The sequence below is a fragment of the Chiloscyllium punctatum genome, chromosome 6 (assembly GCF_047496795.1).
Source record: "Chiloscyllium punctatum isolate Juve2018m chromosome 6, sChiPun1.3, whole genome shotgun sequence".
Lineage (NCBI taxonomy): Eukaryota > Metazoa > Chordata > Chondrichthyes > Orectolobiformes > Hemiscylliidae > Chiloscyllium > Chiloscyllium punctatum.
Window position 1 is genome coordinate 64,655,378 of NC_092744.1, and position 17,207 is coordinate 64,672,584.

Consider the following 17,207-nt stretch of genomic DNA (forward strand, 5'->3'; position numbering starts at 1 on the left):
TGCTCAGCTGATTACTGATGCAATGCCCCAAGGTCTAACAATTAAAAAGAGTACCATTGAGCAGCAACAGAGAACTTGCAAGGTTTTGATAGGATTTCCAAGCATATTGACCACAATTGCAGAGACAACAGAAATGTTTGCCTCACGCATGAATGGATTAATGTTGCAGAATATTTTGATGATATACTTTTCCACAAATAAAAGTGGCCAGTTCCATGGAACATCAAATGCTGTGATCCAATGAGTTGATGCATGCCTTTACCATGTCTATGCACATTCTGAATGTCATTAAATCTGCAACTTCACATAGGGTAAGCACTACTTAGCTTTGGACATGTAGTGGAGTACTCATCTGTGCCATATTGTTCTGTAATAGACTGTCATACTGAAACAGGACTGGGCCAAGAGAGAATTAATGCTAAAGGAGACAGCAAAATGGACCCAAAGAACTACACTTTTCACCCACTGCTGCCAACTTACCCACCTTTGCCTTTCGCTTAGTACCCCACATGTAACTCTATGTGTATCTGTGAGCATCCCCTGTCCAAATGAGAAATGACTTGTGTTGGTTGAATCCTCCTGATATTTAAAATGTACAAACATTAACAACAGAGTACCTCAGGAATCAATGAAGGAATGGGCAAACTGTCTCTACTTCAGTTCAAGTCACAACGATTGCCCCAAGTTACAGAAGAAGAAAAAGGAAGCTCAAAGCTGTGTAGTTGCATGAGGAATGCACTTTGATGGATGACAAAAGGTATTTCTGTGAAGTTTCTTTAAGTTGGATCAACTATCATGTTATTCTTTTGCACTACTTTTTGGCCTTGTCTATTCTTGGTTTTTGAGCAGTAAGTCACTTTTTAACTTGCATGGTGAGCGAAAAGACATGGATTCACAGGAATCAAAAGGGTGATAAACAAGGGATGGTTTGTCATTTTTTACTGCTACTTTGTGTCAGTATGACTGGAGGATGGAAAGGGTGGGTAATTGATAGGACTTGGAAATTATTGCAAAATGTCATGGAGTGGCATGGCGAGAGTGCGCATTGCATGTGGGCCTGACAGTGAACCAATATTGCATTTATAGCAAAGTTTGCATTAATAAGGCCATCTTAGCAAGAATCAGAGAAACTAGGGCTGAACACCTTCTTCACCATGACCTTCCTCTTCTTATGAAGAGGATCTCAAGCTCTGCTCCTTGTTCCTCTTGCAGTTCCCAACCTCACTGCTATGCAATGTTGTACAATACTGAGTAGATCATGATGATTCCAACACACTGGCTAGCTACTGAAAGACATTTCCAGATTAGTCGAGGCACTTTGTGTGTATCTTCAACATGTTGAAAGCTTGCTTGGATTTATATCCTGATGGTTATATGGCATTCACTGCTGAGCTTCATTGGTTGAACTTTTGGTAGTTGTCATCTGCCATGTTTACAATAGGTATCTCTCCCTTGTGGAAGCCAGCATACATTCATATCTTATGACTCATACCATCAGCATGTTTCAAGATTCAAACATGACAAAGGGCTTTAACAGTTGCAACACAAAGGCATCATTGCACCTATCTAGGGGTCCTTTGCACGCTAACAGAAATATCTTTTCATGATTGCCCATCAGCTATTCCTTGATGGAGTGGAAGCACGTGTACTCTCATCTTATCTGGGGTGTACTGCTTGACATGTGTGTAAAATTAATGATGCCCTTCATCAGTGGGACGCTAACCTTCCCACATTTACCAGCCTTGGCAAGCAAGCCATTAGACATTATTATTATAAATCTGTGACACACACTGGGAGATTCTCAGCTTGAGTTCTGGATGGATCAGAAACAATGAAAGAGTGTGCTGACTTTGACAGATGCAAATAATGTGGTTGTTAGGTCCAGCAGGGAGCAGGCCTTCCAGCAGACTGCTGATGCATGTCACCACTGGACGCAATATCCAGAACTTCCTGAACCACTGCTGTTTGAAAACAAGAAAAGCTCAGCCTCTGTCCTTGGAATCTGTGTCATGAACAGTGGCTCTTTGCTGCCTCCTTCTGCCTATAAAGTGATTGGTTTCTCAAAAACCATCACCTGTTACTGATACTTATCATATTTCTTCTTGACAAAGGTCCAATCCAAGGTGCCATCAAGCCTGAGCATTCTGCAAATCACCTCCAAATAAAAAACATTGCAATGGTATTGCTAACAACTCTTTCCCATTACCTGCAAGAAAGCTGTGAGTGCTGAGCACTTGGCCTTGTGTTTTTACATGTTTAATCCATCTTTCAGTTACTATTGTGCTCTTGCTTTGCTTTCACTGGTGATTTTTTTTGGAGGCCTGTTGGTAAGTAAATTTCAATGTGTGCTGAAATTGCAGGTGAATTAAGCAATTAAGATACGTGAGCAAGCTTCCTACCTCTCTTAAGGAGGTTGTATGTGATCAGCTTAACACATGAAGCCAGCAGGATGGAATTAGCTTCCAAACACCTGGACATCTTTTTCCAGTTTTCATCCACGGCCCACAGAGTCCTCCAGTTTAAAGGCCGACTAGCTTCTCAGATAAGGGCAAAAACAATGTTTGAAGTGAACCTGCCTCCCATCATTCTTCTGACTCTCTTCCTCCTTCTCCAAAACATCTTGGTTAAAGATCAGAGCAATTTGGACCATCATGTTTTTATTTGCTACAGTTAAAATTGTAGGGAACAAATAGATGGAAAATCATGCCTATATTGCACAAGAAATATAAAAACAATTTTGGCAAACCAAAAACACAAACAAATGCAACAAAAATAATCCAGGTAAAATGATCTAAAAAGTACAAACCCAACAAGGGAAGACTGCAACAGTGAACACTGCAAATTACTTTTAAAATAATACCTTCCAAAGGCTACATATGCATCTTGGTATCCCTTTCCACATAGTCTTAGAAAGCATGCAGTGCATAGTCAATGCAAAAACAGAGGAATTCTGCCTTATTCCATCTTACTGTGGCTCTTGACCACTTTGGACAGAATCTTCCAAGGTTGATGAAAGTCTCATGAATGGCCTAAATAAGCAGCAAGACACTTGTGCTGAATCCTTGGAGTAAGGCCCACCATATCTTCTGCTAATAGGCACTTAAGACAACAATGGAATGCCTTTGCATAGAATTAGGTGCGTACAGGTGAAAAGACCTCCCTGCAAGAGCTGTCAGTCAAACAGAGGGGAGAGAGCCATAGTTCCTATTGGGATCACAACCCTGGGCCACGATCCAATGGATAGGGAAGTGATCTGTGGGAAGGTAGAGGGATTTCCAGCAGTGGGAACCAACACAGAAAGGGAAGTTGAGGTTCAGGCACAAGAGCAGGAGGGTGGCTGTCATTAGTCACTTCCCAATATTTTGTGCATGGCCTCAATCAGACACCAAGTTCCTGTGATCAAATATGCCAACATGCACCTACTCAACCAAACCAACAAGCAGCCTGTACCTAATTTCCTTTTGAGAATGATGTTTGTCAGTAGGCCAGCAGCAGAGTTGGGTTAATCCCAGTAAGTGAAGGACTGAGATCCCAGTGGAGTTGGGAAGTTGTGAGTGACCTGGTACACATCACCACCACCTAATTAAATAATCTTCCCATCTCCTATTTTGCCCACCCTGAGAACAGAGTTTCTGCCCCTTGTACCATGTCCACTAGTTGGAATTTTTAAAAATGAAATATTGTGAAAAACAGGAATCCAGATTTCTACTGAAAATTGGGCGTTGGCACAATTTTTCTTAAAAAAGAAATCTCGAAATGCAATTATATTGAGGCCATAGTTCCTAACACAAGATCCATTAGGGAATTCTGTTGATGACTCAATCCTTCCATGAAGAAAACATCATATTGAACTACACTTCCTTTCAACTTCTTCGTCTGTCAATTGTCAATTCACTAGCAGCTAATTTGATTCACCGACCTATACTCAGTGAAACTCAACATCCCTAGAATGGTCGATCTCTACCTTCATGAATTACCTTCATGAACTGCTGCTGGAGGAGACCCAGAATGTCATTTTGACCAATGACATTGAACAGTGGTGAGTCATTTGCTATTAAAGAAAAAAAACTTTCGATAAAATTTTGAATCAAGTAGATAACAAAAAAAATCAAGATGAGAATAACTAACATATCTTTCTCCAGCACCACCATGCTAAATAAAACACTATAATGAGAAACATAACAATGACTCTCTGTCTCTTCCTCTATGCTACTGAAGCTTCTTTGTATTACCTGCCATAACATCAGTAACCATATGTCTAAAAAGTGCCAAGTGGAATGTGCATTCCTCACCAAGATGATGACAGGCAGGATGTGCACACTGGATGAATCTGCCATCATTCTCTATTATAGTTTCAGGTGAAATGTTAATAAGTAGGGTATTAACATTTATATTACTTTAATTGAATAGTGTATTTATAATCCTTTATTATAATTTTACACTTGCAAGTATAGAGTACACATTTGCTAGAAATTACAACTGTTTGTTAGACTCCTCCAGGTATCTGTGGAGTCTGGGGATACTGCCAGAGTGACTCACCTGTGAAATTAAGACTCAGGGTGAAAAGGAGAGAAAGAGAGAAAAAGAAATGGCAAGAATGTGGATAGCTTAATAATTCTTTCTCTTGGGTGGGGCAGGAAAGATATAGAGCAAGAGCTTAATGTAAATCAGTCACCAAAGTTACTGATGATGCAATCATGTCATAAGAAGAGAAGACTTAACTGGAGACTGAGACATTGTGTACTTAGAGGCACATGATTCTAACCAAGACTATTGCAATGTCTATAATGTGAAGCAAGTGTTGGAATGATTTTGTCATGTCCACATCCAGATTATTGTTATAGAAGAGGGGACAAAGTTCATCCATCAAACCAACCGAGATTATTGGGACAAACCAAGCCTGACATAAATGACAGACCAGATAATGATAACAGACATTCTTTCTGTGCTCAGCCCAATCCCAAACCAATATTGAAAGATGTGGGGCACTGGAAAAGCATAGCCGGTCAGGCAGCAGCCTAGGAGCAGAACAGTCAACGTTTCGACCATAAGTTTTTCATCAGGAGCGATGAAGAGCTTATTCTCGAAATGTCGACTCTCCCGCCCCACAGATGCTGCCTGAGTGGGGCCAGCACCACATGTTTTGATTCTGATCTCCAGCATTTGCGGACCTCACTTTCTCCCAGTATCGCAAGCTGAATTTAAACTGTACTGAAATTGCATTAAGAGTTTATTCTTGATAAAACTCCTTTGTATTTATTAAAGAACAATGAAGGAGGAGGATCTAAACATGCTTCTTCATCAAAAAGATTAAATTGTTCTCATGAAGAATTATAAAATAAATTTTCGTTCCAAACACTAAATTTGAAGATATGAGTGCCAAGAGTTTTGCACTTTGAATTTTGAAATTCACTGTTGGATATTGTAGAATCATTCACTTGCAAGGTCCCATGTAGACTGAGCCTCAGGGAGCAATTTCATCAGCGTGGTTGGGGTTGAATGGATGTTGTCAGCCACAGGGAGTTGGGAACAAATTGGCTCAGCGGTTAGCACTGCTGCCTCACAGCGCTAGGGTCCCAGGTTCAATTCCAGCCTCGGGTGACTGTCTGTGTGGAGTTTGCACATTTGCCCAGTGTCTGCGTGGGTTTCCTCCCAAAGTCCAAAGATATGCAGGTCAAGTGAATTACCCATAGTGTTAGGTGCATTAGTCAGAGGGAAATAGGTGTGGACTTGTTGGGCTGAAGGGCCTGTTTCCACACAGTAGGCAATCTAATCTCCAAAAGAACTGACTGGAATTTAAAAAATGGGCTTTTAAAAACAGATCAGGGAGGGGATAGAATTTGTGGATCAGGTGATGGAATAGCTCAGAATCCAAACTCTTCCTTGTTTCTTGCTTGCAAAGTAAAGCTCCCACTTCATAGAGTTGGTTGCCTTGCTTGGTTCTTCAGGGAATTGTTCTCAGAAACCAGGCATGCAGGAAACATTTACCGACAGTATCTACAGTACCTAGAAGAGATGCCAGAACTTAAATCACCAAGGTACAGCTGCATAGCAGGGCTGAATACCAGAACTCAAATATACGTGTTGAAAAACATCACCAAATCATTTGTTACACATAGATTGTTGATCCATTTCAAATACTCAGACAACTTCACAGCTCAATCATAGTAACCATGTGTGGTGTGTAAGGTAATAGTGAAAGGGTTAATGTTGGAGACTGTCAACCTTCACAGGTCAAAAATCACCTCAGAGTATTTGCACACTTTAAAATACAATTATATATTTTTACAACTAGCTCTCAGTTTGTAAGAACACGTTTTTGACTTTCTATGACTTTCTTGATTAGGTTATCTTGACTGGCCAGTGGTTGGATTGCTGCACTGGGAGAACGTGAGGACTGTCGATGCTAGAGATCAGAGTCAAAATGCATGGTACTGGAATATCATAGCCGGTCAAGCAGCATCTGAGGAGCAGGACAGTCAACATTTTGAGCATAAGCTCTTCATCAGGAATGTGGGGGTGGCCCAAGGGAGCTGAGAGATACACAGGGGGCAGGAGCTGGGGGGAAGTAGCTGCGAATGCAGTGGGTAGATGATGGCAATAGGTCAGAGTGGAGGGTGGAGTGGATAGGTGGAAAAGAAGATGGACAGGTGGGACAGTTCAAGAGGGCGGTGCCGAGTTGGCGGGTTGGATTTGGAATATGGTGGGGGGAGTGGAGATCAGGAAACTGGTGAAATTGACATTGATTCAGTGTGGTTGGAGGGTCCCAAGGTGGAAGATGAGGCGTTCTTCCTCCAGGTGTCAGGTGGCTAGAATTTGGTGGTGGAGGAGGCTCAGGACTCACATGTCCTTGGTGGAGTGGAAGGGGGAGTTAAAGTGTTCGGCCATTAAGTTATGCAGAAAAGTCATTCTCTCACATTTTGCAAAATGTGGAATTTCAGGCTTAACCTGAACAAGTTTGTCCGGATCACAAGCCAGTGATAGACAATCAGAAAGGTTTGATAATTGTGATTGACCTACGGAAATGATCTAAGATGTGTGGGTTAAACCAACATAATTTAACCAAAGAGTTAAAAAGGCTGTAAAAATGTAAGAGTTGGATATGGTAACATAATATGTAATTTGCAATATTATTCAACTTACATGGTCACTGAACACCTAAACTCAGGTTTCCAGTGAATTAGTCATCAGCATTTTCAGGTGAAGATGTAAAATAAAAGAAAGACACTGTCTTATTTTATTTTGGCATTTACTGAATTTTAGTGCAAGATCCAAAACTACTATTATCAGCCTCAGGCAAAGGAAAGCTAGTCAAATGACAACACTAAAAAGTTAAGCTATTTTGCAGAAGGACAATTATTTCAAACTTTAAACAAATTGCTGTCACAAGTACCTAAAAACTTTTTCTTTAAAGAAACTGACAAACCAGTTCACTGAATGTTTATTGAAAGAGTACCAACATTTGATAGTCATTTCTGCATTAACCATCCAGAGTTCTGAGCATTCAGTTACAGTAAATTAATGATTCTATGTGAGTGCTGTTTTACTGTGGATTCTCATAAGCAGATTCAGACTTGTTGAATATTGAGTATTGAACTGATTAAAATGTTTAAAAGGATCTGATAGGAAGCTAGGAAAAATTATGTGTTCTGGTGCAGGTATTGTGAAAATCTTAAAACAAACAAGAGTCAGTTATTTAGAAGCAACTTTTCATGCAAAGACTAGCAGAAACCGAAATTGTTTCCATGACTACCCATTATTGCAACCCCCTTGAAACTCAGTTCCCTCCCTCCAAATTCAAAAGGCTGTGAATGCTGGTGTGAACATGTTCAAGATCAGGATCAATGGATGTTTGTTTGCCATGGAGTAAGGTAGGCAAAAGAAGCTGAAGAGCAAATCAGCAATTATCTAATTGAATGGCAAAACGGGCTAAAGGTACTGAATAACCAATTTATGCTCCTTCCGATAACCAGTTACCATATTCAAAATGTTAACTCTGTTGTCTTCTCACAGACTGCTGCCAGACCTGCTGAGTTTCACCACCAATGTGCATTTTTATCATGCTCCTAATATTGCCATGACTCGGTGAAGAGGGTTAAAAATCACGCAACACCAGGTTATAATCCAACAGGTTTCTTGGGAAGCACTAGCTTTCGAAGCGCTGCTCCTTCATCAAGTGGACAGCTGTAACCTGGTGTTGTGTGATTTTTAATCTTGTCCACCCCAGTCCAACACCAGCTCCTCTACATCAGTGAAGAGGAGTAGAACTACTCTTCGTTTCTCCTAATCCTCCTTTGACTGCAACGAGTTTTTTTTTTGCCAATTCTAAGAGTGTTTAACTTTTTAGGTGTTGTGACCATAAAAGACATGCAAAGAGAGGTGTTTTTGTACGTTTTCAAAAGAAAAGAAATGGTATTTATTGTACACAACAACTGATCTAACTTAAAATGACAAAAATATTCTGCCACTCACAACCATTCAAGAGTTCCCTCTCACACAACAGACTTGCACTCCACTGCTCCAGCTATTGGTACTCAGCACCAATGGCAAGGCAACAGCTGGGCAAGGGACATTGAGCTCATGCCAAATCCCCCAAGGAGACAGAATAGTGCCAGTAGGTACACACCTAGAGGATTCTGGATTAGAGGTGCTGGAAAAGCACAGCAGTTCAGGCAGCATCCGAGGAGCAGTAAAATCGACGTTTCGGGCAAAAGCCCGAGAGATAAATGGGAGAGGAAAACTTCTTCAAGGCAGGCATCCTTGCAAGAGGATTTTATCTCACCACCCTTCAGGCACTCTGCCTGCATTCCTGATGAAGGGACTTCGCCCGAAATGTCAATTTTACTGCTCCACGGATGTTGCCTGAACTGCTGTGCTTTTCCAGCACATCTAATCCAGAATCTGGTTTCCAGCATCTGCAGTCATTGCTTTTGCCTACACACCTAGAGGAGGAAACACATTCAAATGCCACCCTCTAACCTCTAACCCTCTAACAGCACAGTCTAGACATGTTCAGTCTATCCACCTACACACTGCCTGTAGCCCCTAACCCCATTCGAATTCAAGTCTAGGAAGGTGAATTTGCAACTGGCCAGGACACTCTCAGCATGTCTGGCTCCTCTGGCCACAAGCAGTCCCGGGGTTTCCTGCTGAAACCTCCATGGCCTACAAGCTCCCTTATAGGGCATACTCTCAATCCCTTCTGCAGACTGGGAGGCTACACCGAGAGGTTGTGGAAGGGAAAGGAAAAAGAAAAACGTTTGAGGGAGCATGGGAAATCTGAGTGAAATGTTGCTGTAAATAGAATAACAGATTTGTAAATACACTCACTTTTTATCATCAGGTATGAAATCGATTCTCATAAGAGCTGCAGCTACAAAATATAAAACTTTGTCATGTGTGAAACGGTGTACATCAGATGTCATGAGGTTTCTATCAAATGGTAATGTCAATTTTCATTAGACAACAGGAAAAGTAAAGAAACAACATATAGGTAAGCCACGTTTGCATATGATAGTTGATAGAGGATGCTGGTTCTTGCAGCTTCAATCCATTTACTCTGTGATTTCATGCAACTCAGTCTGACTCAAAGTGATTGCCAAACAAGTCCTGCCTGCATTGCCATGGTCAATGATGCTGCTCAATTGGATGGTGAATATGATATTCCTTCTGATGAACCTCCTCAATTTCCAACTCAGTACAATGCTGAGCCTCTCATAGATCCTCATCATCCATCACACACCTTCATTGTGTCCTCAAGTTGTTTGCCGCAAAGCATCCAAGTAATTATGAGGCACCCTCTGTCTGTACTTCACTGCAATGAATCTCCAGACACGACCTGAATGGGGACCGTATGTTGAGTGGCCACCTTAAGGTCCTGGTGGAAGAAGGTATTGTATTCCATATATCCTGTGCCTCACGTTATGATATGCTGCCCCCCAGTATAATGCCACTGCTCTGTTCTCATACACACAACATGCTATGGAAGACAAACAACTGTGGACATCCTATACTTTCACTTCATCTGGAGGGCACAGGGCACATATTGCTGGAAACTCTGCATTTGGAGGCTGTGTCACATCCACTGTAGGTTGCCGCTGGATCTGGGTTTCCAAATGTTCTCATTAATTTCTGTGGACATTCATATTGTAAAGCATATAGAGATGACAACAGCTTCGAGAATGTGAATCTCCACTCTGGGTGTAGTGGTGGCCATTTGAATGTTGAGTGTGCCCTTGGGATTCAGGTGATGATGAAAGGCGACACAGATTGCGTTTACTGGAGTAAATTGCAGGTTCTATCTGCCAATCCCAATTTCTCCCCAAAACGTTTCTTCCTTGTCCTTCATCTCTTCAGAAGAAACTTACCAGTATGTTGCTGGGAATGGAGTATTTGAGTTATAAGGAGAGGCTGGATAGGCTGGGACTTTTTTCTCTGGAGTGTAGGAGGTTGAGGGTGACCTTCTTGAGGTTTATAAAATCATGAGGAGTATAGATAAGGTGAATGGCAGGTGTCTTTTCCCTAAAGTGGGGGATTTCAAGACTAGGGGGCATATTTTTAGGATGTGAGGAGAAAGATATAAAGAAGACATGAAGGGCCAATTTTTTTTAAAACAAAGATTGGTCTGATGTGGAATAAACCTCCAGTGGAAGTGATAGATGTGAGTACAATTATAACCTTTAAAAGACATGAATAAGAAATGTTTGTAGGGATATGGGCCAAGTGCAGGCAGGTGGGTCTCATTTAGTTTGGGATTTTGGTCAGCATGTGGACAGAACAGTCTATTTCTGTTTTGTCTGATTCTATGACTCTATTCGCTCTATTAGGCTTGATTTTCCTCATGTTCCCATTTCACTCTTTTGTTTAATTCTTCATCTCCCCACTTTATCCCTGAGTCATATTCGTACAGCTTAGTAATGTGTAACATAGTTATGTCCTGACCACCATCAATGACCGTAAATGACCCTGCCCACAATACCACTTGATTTCCCATGCCGGCAAATGGGATAAGGTTTGTTAAGGATATCTGATCGGCATGGATGAATTAGACCGAAGGGTCTGTTTCCATGCTGTACAATTCTATGACTCCATTTTCCACCCTTATAAGCTGAGTTGCTTCCCTTCACAAGTATTGTCTCCTCTGCAACACAAGATAATACCTCCAATCCCACAATTGACTTCCCTACCACAGCAATGGGCCCTGATAATTCCCGTTGTCATAGTCATAGAGATGCACAGCATAGAAACAGACCCTTCAGTTCAACTCATCCATGCTGACAGATATCCTAACCTAATCTAGTCCCATTTGCCAGCACTTGGCCCATATTCTTCTAAACCCTTCCTATTCATAAACTCATCCAGATGCCTTTTAAATGCTGTAATTGTATCACCCTTCACACTTGCTCCGGCACTTCCTCACGCACTCCCCTCTGCATGAAAAAGTTGCCCTTTTGGTCCCTTTTAAATTTTTCCCCTGTCACCTTAAACCTACGCCCTCTAGTTCTGGACTCCCCACCCCAGGGAAAAGATCTATCCATTTACCCTATCCATGTCATGCATGATTTTATAAACCTCTATAAGGTCACCCCTCACCCTCCGATGCTCCAGGGAAAACAGCTCCAGCCTTTTCAACCTCTCCCTATAACTCAAATCCTCCAACTCTGGCAATATCCTTGTAAATCTTTTCTGAACCTTTTCAGGTTTCACAACATCCTTCTAATAGGAGGGAGACCAGAACTCCGCACAATATTCCAAAAGTGGCCTAATCAATGTCCTGTGCAGCCGCAACATGACCTCCCAATTCCTACACTCCATGCACTGACTAATAAAGGAAAATATCAAGGGCCTTATTCACTATCCTATCTACCTGCGACTCCACTTTCAAGGAACTATGAGCCTGCACTCCAAAGTCTCTTTGTTCAGCAACACTCCCCAGGACCTTACCATTAAGTGGATAAGTCCTTCAGTGAACAGACCCCTCAGGGCTAACAGTGGCCCCACCATCACTAATTGATTTGGAAGGTCAGCCCAAACTGTTGACTGACCAAATCCCTGACTGATCTCTGTGCAGCTCCCTGTCTAACTTACCACTAATGTCCAGACGAGTTGCATTGGACTTCATGGCCTATTCTCTGAGCTGAAATAACGTGGAATCTCTGACATCCCAAGAAGCTGAATGATCCTGCCCAAGCCCCAGATGAAACCCTTGACTTACTGTGCTGACACCTACAGTCTGATGACAGTCCTTCAATAGACTGGGCTAAGAGCAACTCTTAGTAGACTTGAAGACATGGCCGTTTGGTCACAGCTTCTTCGGTGTGTTTGCCATGTATACTGTCGGTGCAGGCTACAAGTATGACATTGATGTAGAATGGTGCTGTACAGCAATATTGCAACCCCGTTGACTGATCACTGCTGAAATCATGACAAGTGGCCTGGCTTTGTGTCTGTGCTAAAGGGTGAAGGCAGCAGCACTGAGAGCCTTTTATCTCTGAATGAAGGGGCAAAGAGCAAAAAGGCAAAGCAAGACAAGACAGAGATGTTCTGAGCAAAGTGAATGAACACTAAGAAAGTCAACTAAAAACCTTTCAGTGCACATCATTCCTATGAATGAGATGGATGCCTGACCTGGTGTGAAGCATTATAATTAATAATGTCAATGAGGTCCAAAGTGCAGTGCTGAAGTGGTGAACTGTATTATGAGTGAGTCAGGGAATTGCCACAAAGATGTGGTGAGGTTGGTGCTTGTCCAATGTCAACCTGTGTGGATAGAAGTTGTGGGCAGCTGCTGCCTATGGAGCATGCCCTGTGATGTTGGAAAATGCTGTTGGAGATGGATACCAGGAGAAAGCACTGGCCTATTGCAGCCACAAGGTACCCACCGATTGTGCCACATCAGGAGTTGGCACCACATAGTTTCTGTTGACTGCCTGGGTAAATTGCAAACCTGTAAATAAATGAGGCAAGATTAGGTCATCACGAGACGTTGATGCATGCAAATAAGCCCCTCATCGCTCAATAGCAAGACTCCCATCTAGCCATTGAATCTTTAGATAGGAACTCAACCCCTTTCTTCTTAACTTTGAGACTGTAATTTTTCTGATCTTGCCATACTTTTACCAACTGACTTATCATTGCTCGTGTCTTTCAGGGGCTTGGCAAACTCCATCCATTCCTTTCTGTTAATGAATTATCTTTCATGTGCATGTAGACAATTTAGGTTGTCTAAGTTAGTACTCTAATGTTTCAAATATTGCATTGATTGTACTTTGATGACCAAATGCTGAAGTAAAACATATTCTTGCTGCTGGAGTTACATTTTAAATGCTTCATAATTGCTTTTCTGCTACAAGTGAAGCTGAAGAAGGATTTCCTTCACTGAATAGAATACCTGCTTCACAACATTGGACATGGTCAGATACTTCTTTCAATTTACAGCATTCCACAAATGATGAGTTTGACATTGAAACTATTCTCTTTTAAATGGAGCTATCAATTCCATTCAATAGTTTGGCCAAGTGACTTATTTGTCTGTGGTGAAACACAATTGAATGAAAAACATACAATGTGGCAAAGATTAGTGGCAAGTCAGAGGATTGGGTAAGTTTTAAAAATGAACAAAGGCAACCAAAAAAATAATAAAGAGGATTAAAACAAACTTTATGGTTAAACTTGCAACTGATATCAACACAGATAGCAAGAGCTTACTTAAATATATAAAAAGGAAGAGAAAAGCTGTAAGTAAACTTGGACATCTTAGAGAAAAAGGCTACAGAATTGTAATGGGTTCCAGGAAATGGCAGACAAGTTGAATAAATATTTTGCATTAGTCTTCACAGTAGAGGTCACTAATAGAACCCCAAAATTACTGAAGAAGCAAGGGGATAAAGGAGAGGAAATAAATACAATAACTATCACTAGAGAAAAAGTGTTATGGAAACCAATGGAGACAAAGACTTTTAGTCCCCTGGATCCAATGAGATGTGCCCTAGGGTATTAAAGGATATAGCTAGAGATAGTGAATATACTGGCAGCAATCTTCCAGGAATCCCTAGACAGTCCCAGAGGATTAGAAAACTGCCAATATAACACACATACCTTAAAAAATGGAGATAAAGATAACTATAGGTCAGTTAGCTTAACATTGGTTATTGGGAAAATGTGAGAGTTGAATATAAGGAATGTACTGGCAGAGCACTAGAAATAATATGAGGAAACAGAGTCAGCATGGCCTCATAAAGTGTAAATCAGGGCTGACAAAATTATTAGCATTCTTTGAGGAGGTAATAAGTAGGATGGGTAAAAGGGGTGCAGTGGATGCAATATATCTGTATTTTGAAAAGGTGTTTAATAAGATACCACAGATTAGGTGGCTGATTAAGAAAGAGTCCATAATGCTAGAAATAGTATATTAGCATGGATAAGGGATTGGAAAACTAAGAGAAGTCAAGATTTGTGATAAAGGAGGCATTTTGGGATGTGTGCCACAGAGTCAGTGTTGGGGCTATAATTATTTACAATATACATTAATGACTTTGATGACAAAAGTGGATGTATTATAGCTAAATTTGCAAATGACATAGAAATAGATGGAAGGCAAATAGTGAGGATGGCAATAAGAGTCTGTGAAGAGCTACAGAACATGTTAAGGGAATAGGCAAAAACTTGGCAGTGAAATATAAATTTGGAAAATGTGAAATTATGCACAAACTTTGCATCTTAGTTTGGGCTTGGGGTGCTGAATATGATTTAAATGGAGAAAGACTGCAGAAAGCAATGTAACAGAGGGATCTAGAAGTCATCATCCCTGAATCATAGGAAAACTAGCATCTAAGTTCAGCAGACAACAGGGAAAGCAAATTGGATGATGACCTTCATTTCAAAGGGAATGGAGTATAAATATAGGGAAGCTTTGTTAAAACTATATAAGGCACAATTGAGACCACAGTTTGGATAATGTGAACAATTATGGACCCTTTACGTAAGGAAATAGATACTGACATTCGAGGTATTTCAGAGCAGGTTCACTAAGCTAATACCAGTTATTGCAGAGCTATCTTCTGAGAAGACATTAAATAGATTGGACACATAATCATTGGAAGTTAGAAAAATTTGAGGTGACCTTATTGAAACACACAAGATTCTTAAGGTAGATGGAGAAAAATCTGTTTCCCTATGTGGACAGTCTAGGACCAAAAGGCATAATGTCAGAATCAACAGTCGTACATTTAAGACAGCATTGAGGTGGAATTTCTACGCTTAGAGGGTAATGAATCTGTGGAATTCTGTACTGCAGAGGACTGCAATCCTAGATTGTTAAGTATAACCATGGCTGAGGCAGACAGATTTTTAATTACTAAAGGCATCAAGGGTTTTGAGGATAAGGCAGGAAAGTGCAATTGAGGATGATCTGAATGATTTCATTGAATGGTGGGAGAGACTAGATGGGCTAAATGGCCTACCTTTTCTCCTATGTCTTATAGTTTTGATTCATAAAAATTCACATTTTTGTACAAAACTTAAAATGCTTCTCTCTACATTTCATTAGATGAAGAGATCTAGCTTAAAAGTCATAAACTAAAGGGAGGTAAATGGAGGCCGATTGCTCATTAACCAAGCCAATTAAAGAATAAATTGTACTTAATATGTTGTGAAGAAACTACCGATGAAATCAGATTCCTTTCTATTCAATGATATCACCAGGATTTTGATGTGCAGATTAAATTTAGGTACAGCTTGGAATTTAATCATATTGTACTAGTATTGTGTGCCCAGCCCTGGTTAATAATTTAGACCTTTTTGCAGACTGTTATCTGAGTAGATACGAACATTCCTGAGAGTTCTGGGTAGTACTTTCATGTTGTGTAATTAATTAGCATTGCCAGTACAAACTGACATTCGTTGAATTGTTGATACTTATCTATCATAAGTTGATAAGTGCTTAAGGGCAAAAAGAAAAGAAGCAGTTTTGTAAGAATTATGCTTCTTGGAAGGATTGAATAAGCAGAGGAGATCTGTTTTTGCTTCAAACACTTAAAGCCCGACATTTTTCAAGGTGATAGATTTAATGAAAACATGCAAGTTGTGGTGAATTGTTGGAAAAGCAGCAATGGAGGAATTTCTGCCATTAATAACTGTTTCTAGCATTGTTCCCTATAAAAATAGATTGATGAGTACCAATGTAGCTTTTTAATTAAAATAATGCTAGTATAGTTTTAAGTTCTTGTTAAAAGTCAATAATGAAACTTGTATGTGCAATCATGCCACTGATCTTTGAATGATGAGCATTTTACCCAAGGCCAAAGAATATACGAAGATTTTGAAGTTTTGCTACAATCAGTCAGACAGTTAAAAGTGTACAGGTCTGGTCCCCATTGAATGGTCTGCCATAGTTAAGATGAAGTGATGCTGATAGTCACAGAATCCAAAGAGCTAAGTGGCACCTTAGTGACAACCAGAAACTCAGGTTGCATAATGTCTCCTGTTCAGAGAATTTGCTCATAGTGAATAATACATGAGAAAGCTCAACTTCAGGATGGAGATTATAGAAAACACTATCAGGAGCAGGAAGACCAAAATGGAAATAATAACCACCATTACTGTACTGAAGTGAAGATCACCATTGACTTCAAACTTTACACCACATAAATCTTCCAGGAAGGCATCCAGAGGAACAAATTAGTTTACCAGAGATAGCAATTAGTCTCATTAATTATTTTCTACTCTGAAGAAAATAGCAATGTTTACTCTTTGATGTGATTGTTTCTGTAGTCAAACACAATATCGGAGCATTTGAGCAACTGGCAAATAATGTAAACTTACTGCAAGGAAATAATGTGTCTGAATGCACAGTTCATGGGAGTATACATGATACTATCAGTCGACATTGATCATCTACTGGATATATAGCTAATAACATCCCTACACAATACCTGCACCTCATCGAAGAACAGGCATAACAAAGCCAATGATCGGGTTCCATGGGTGATTACTGTGATGGTTAGAAGTTAAAAAAGGAAATAAAAAGCCAAAAATCAGTCACAGTGGTTTGGGGAAATTGCTCAATTGTATTTATAGCAGCTCAGTTGTGTGTGATAGCACTTCTGGATATAAAAACAAGGTAAAAATTTTAAAAAAAGCTGATGATCAGCCCAGCTGAGGATTCCTGGCCAGTGAATTGGCAGGAACTGAAGGCCAAAGTCCTGGCT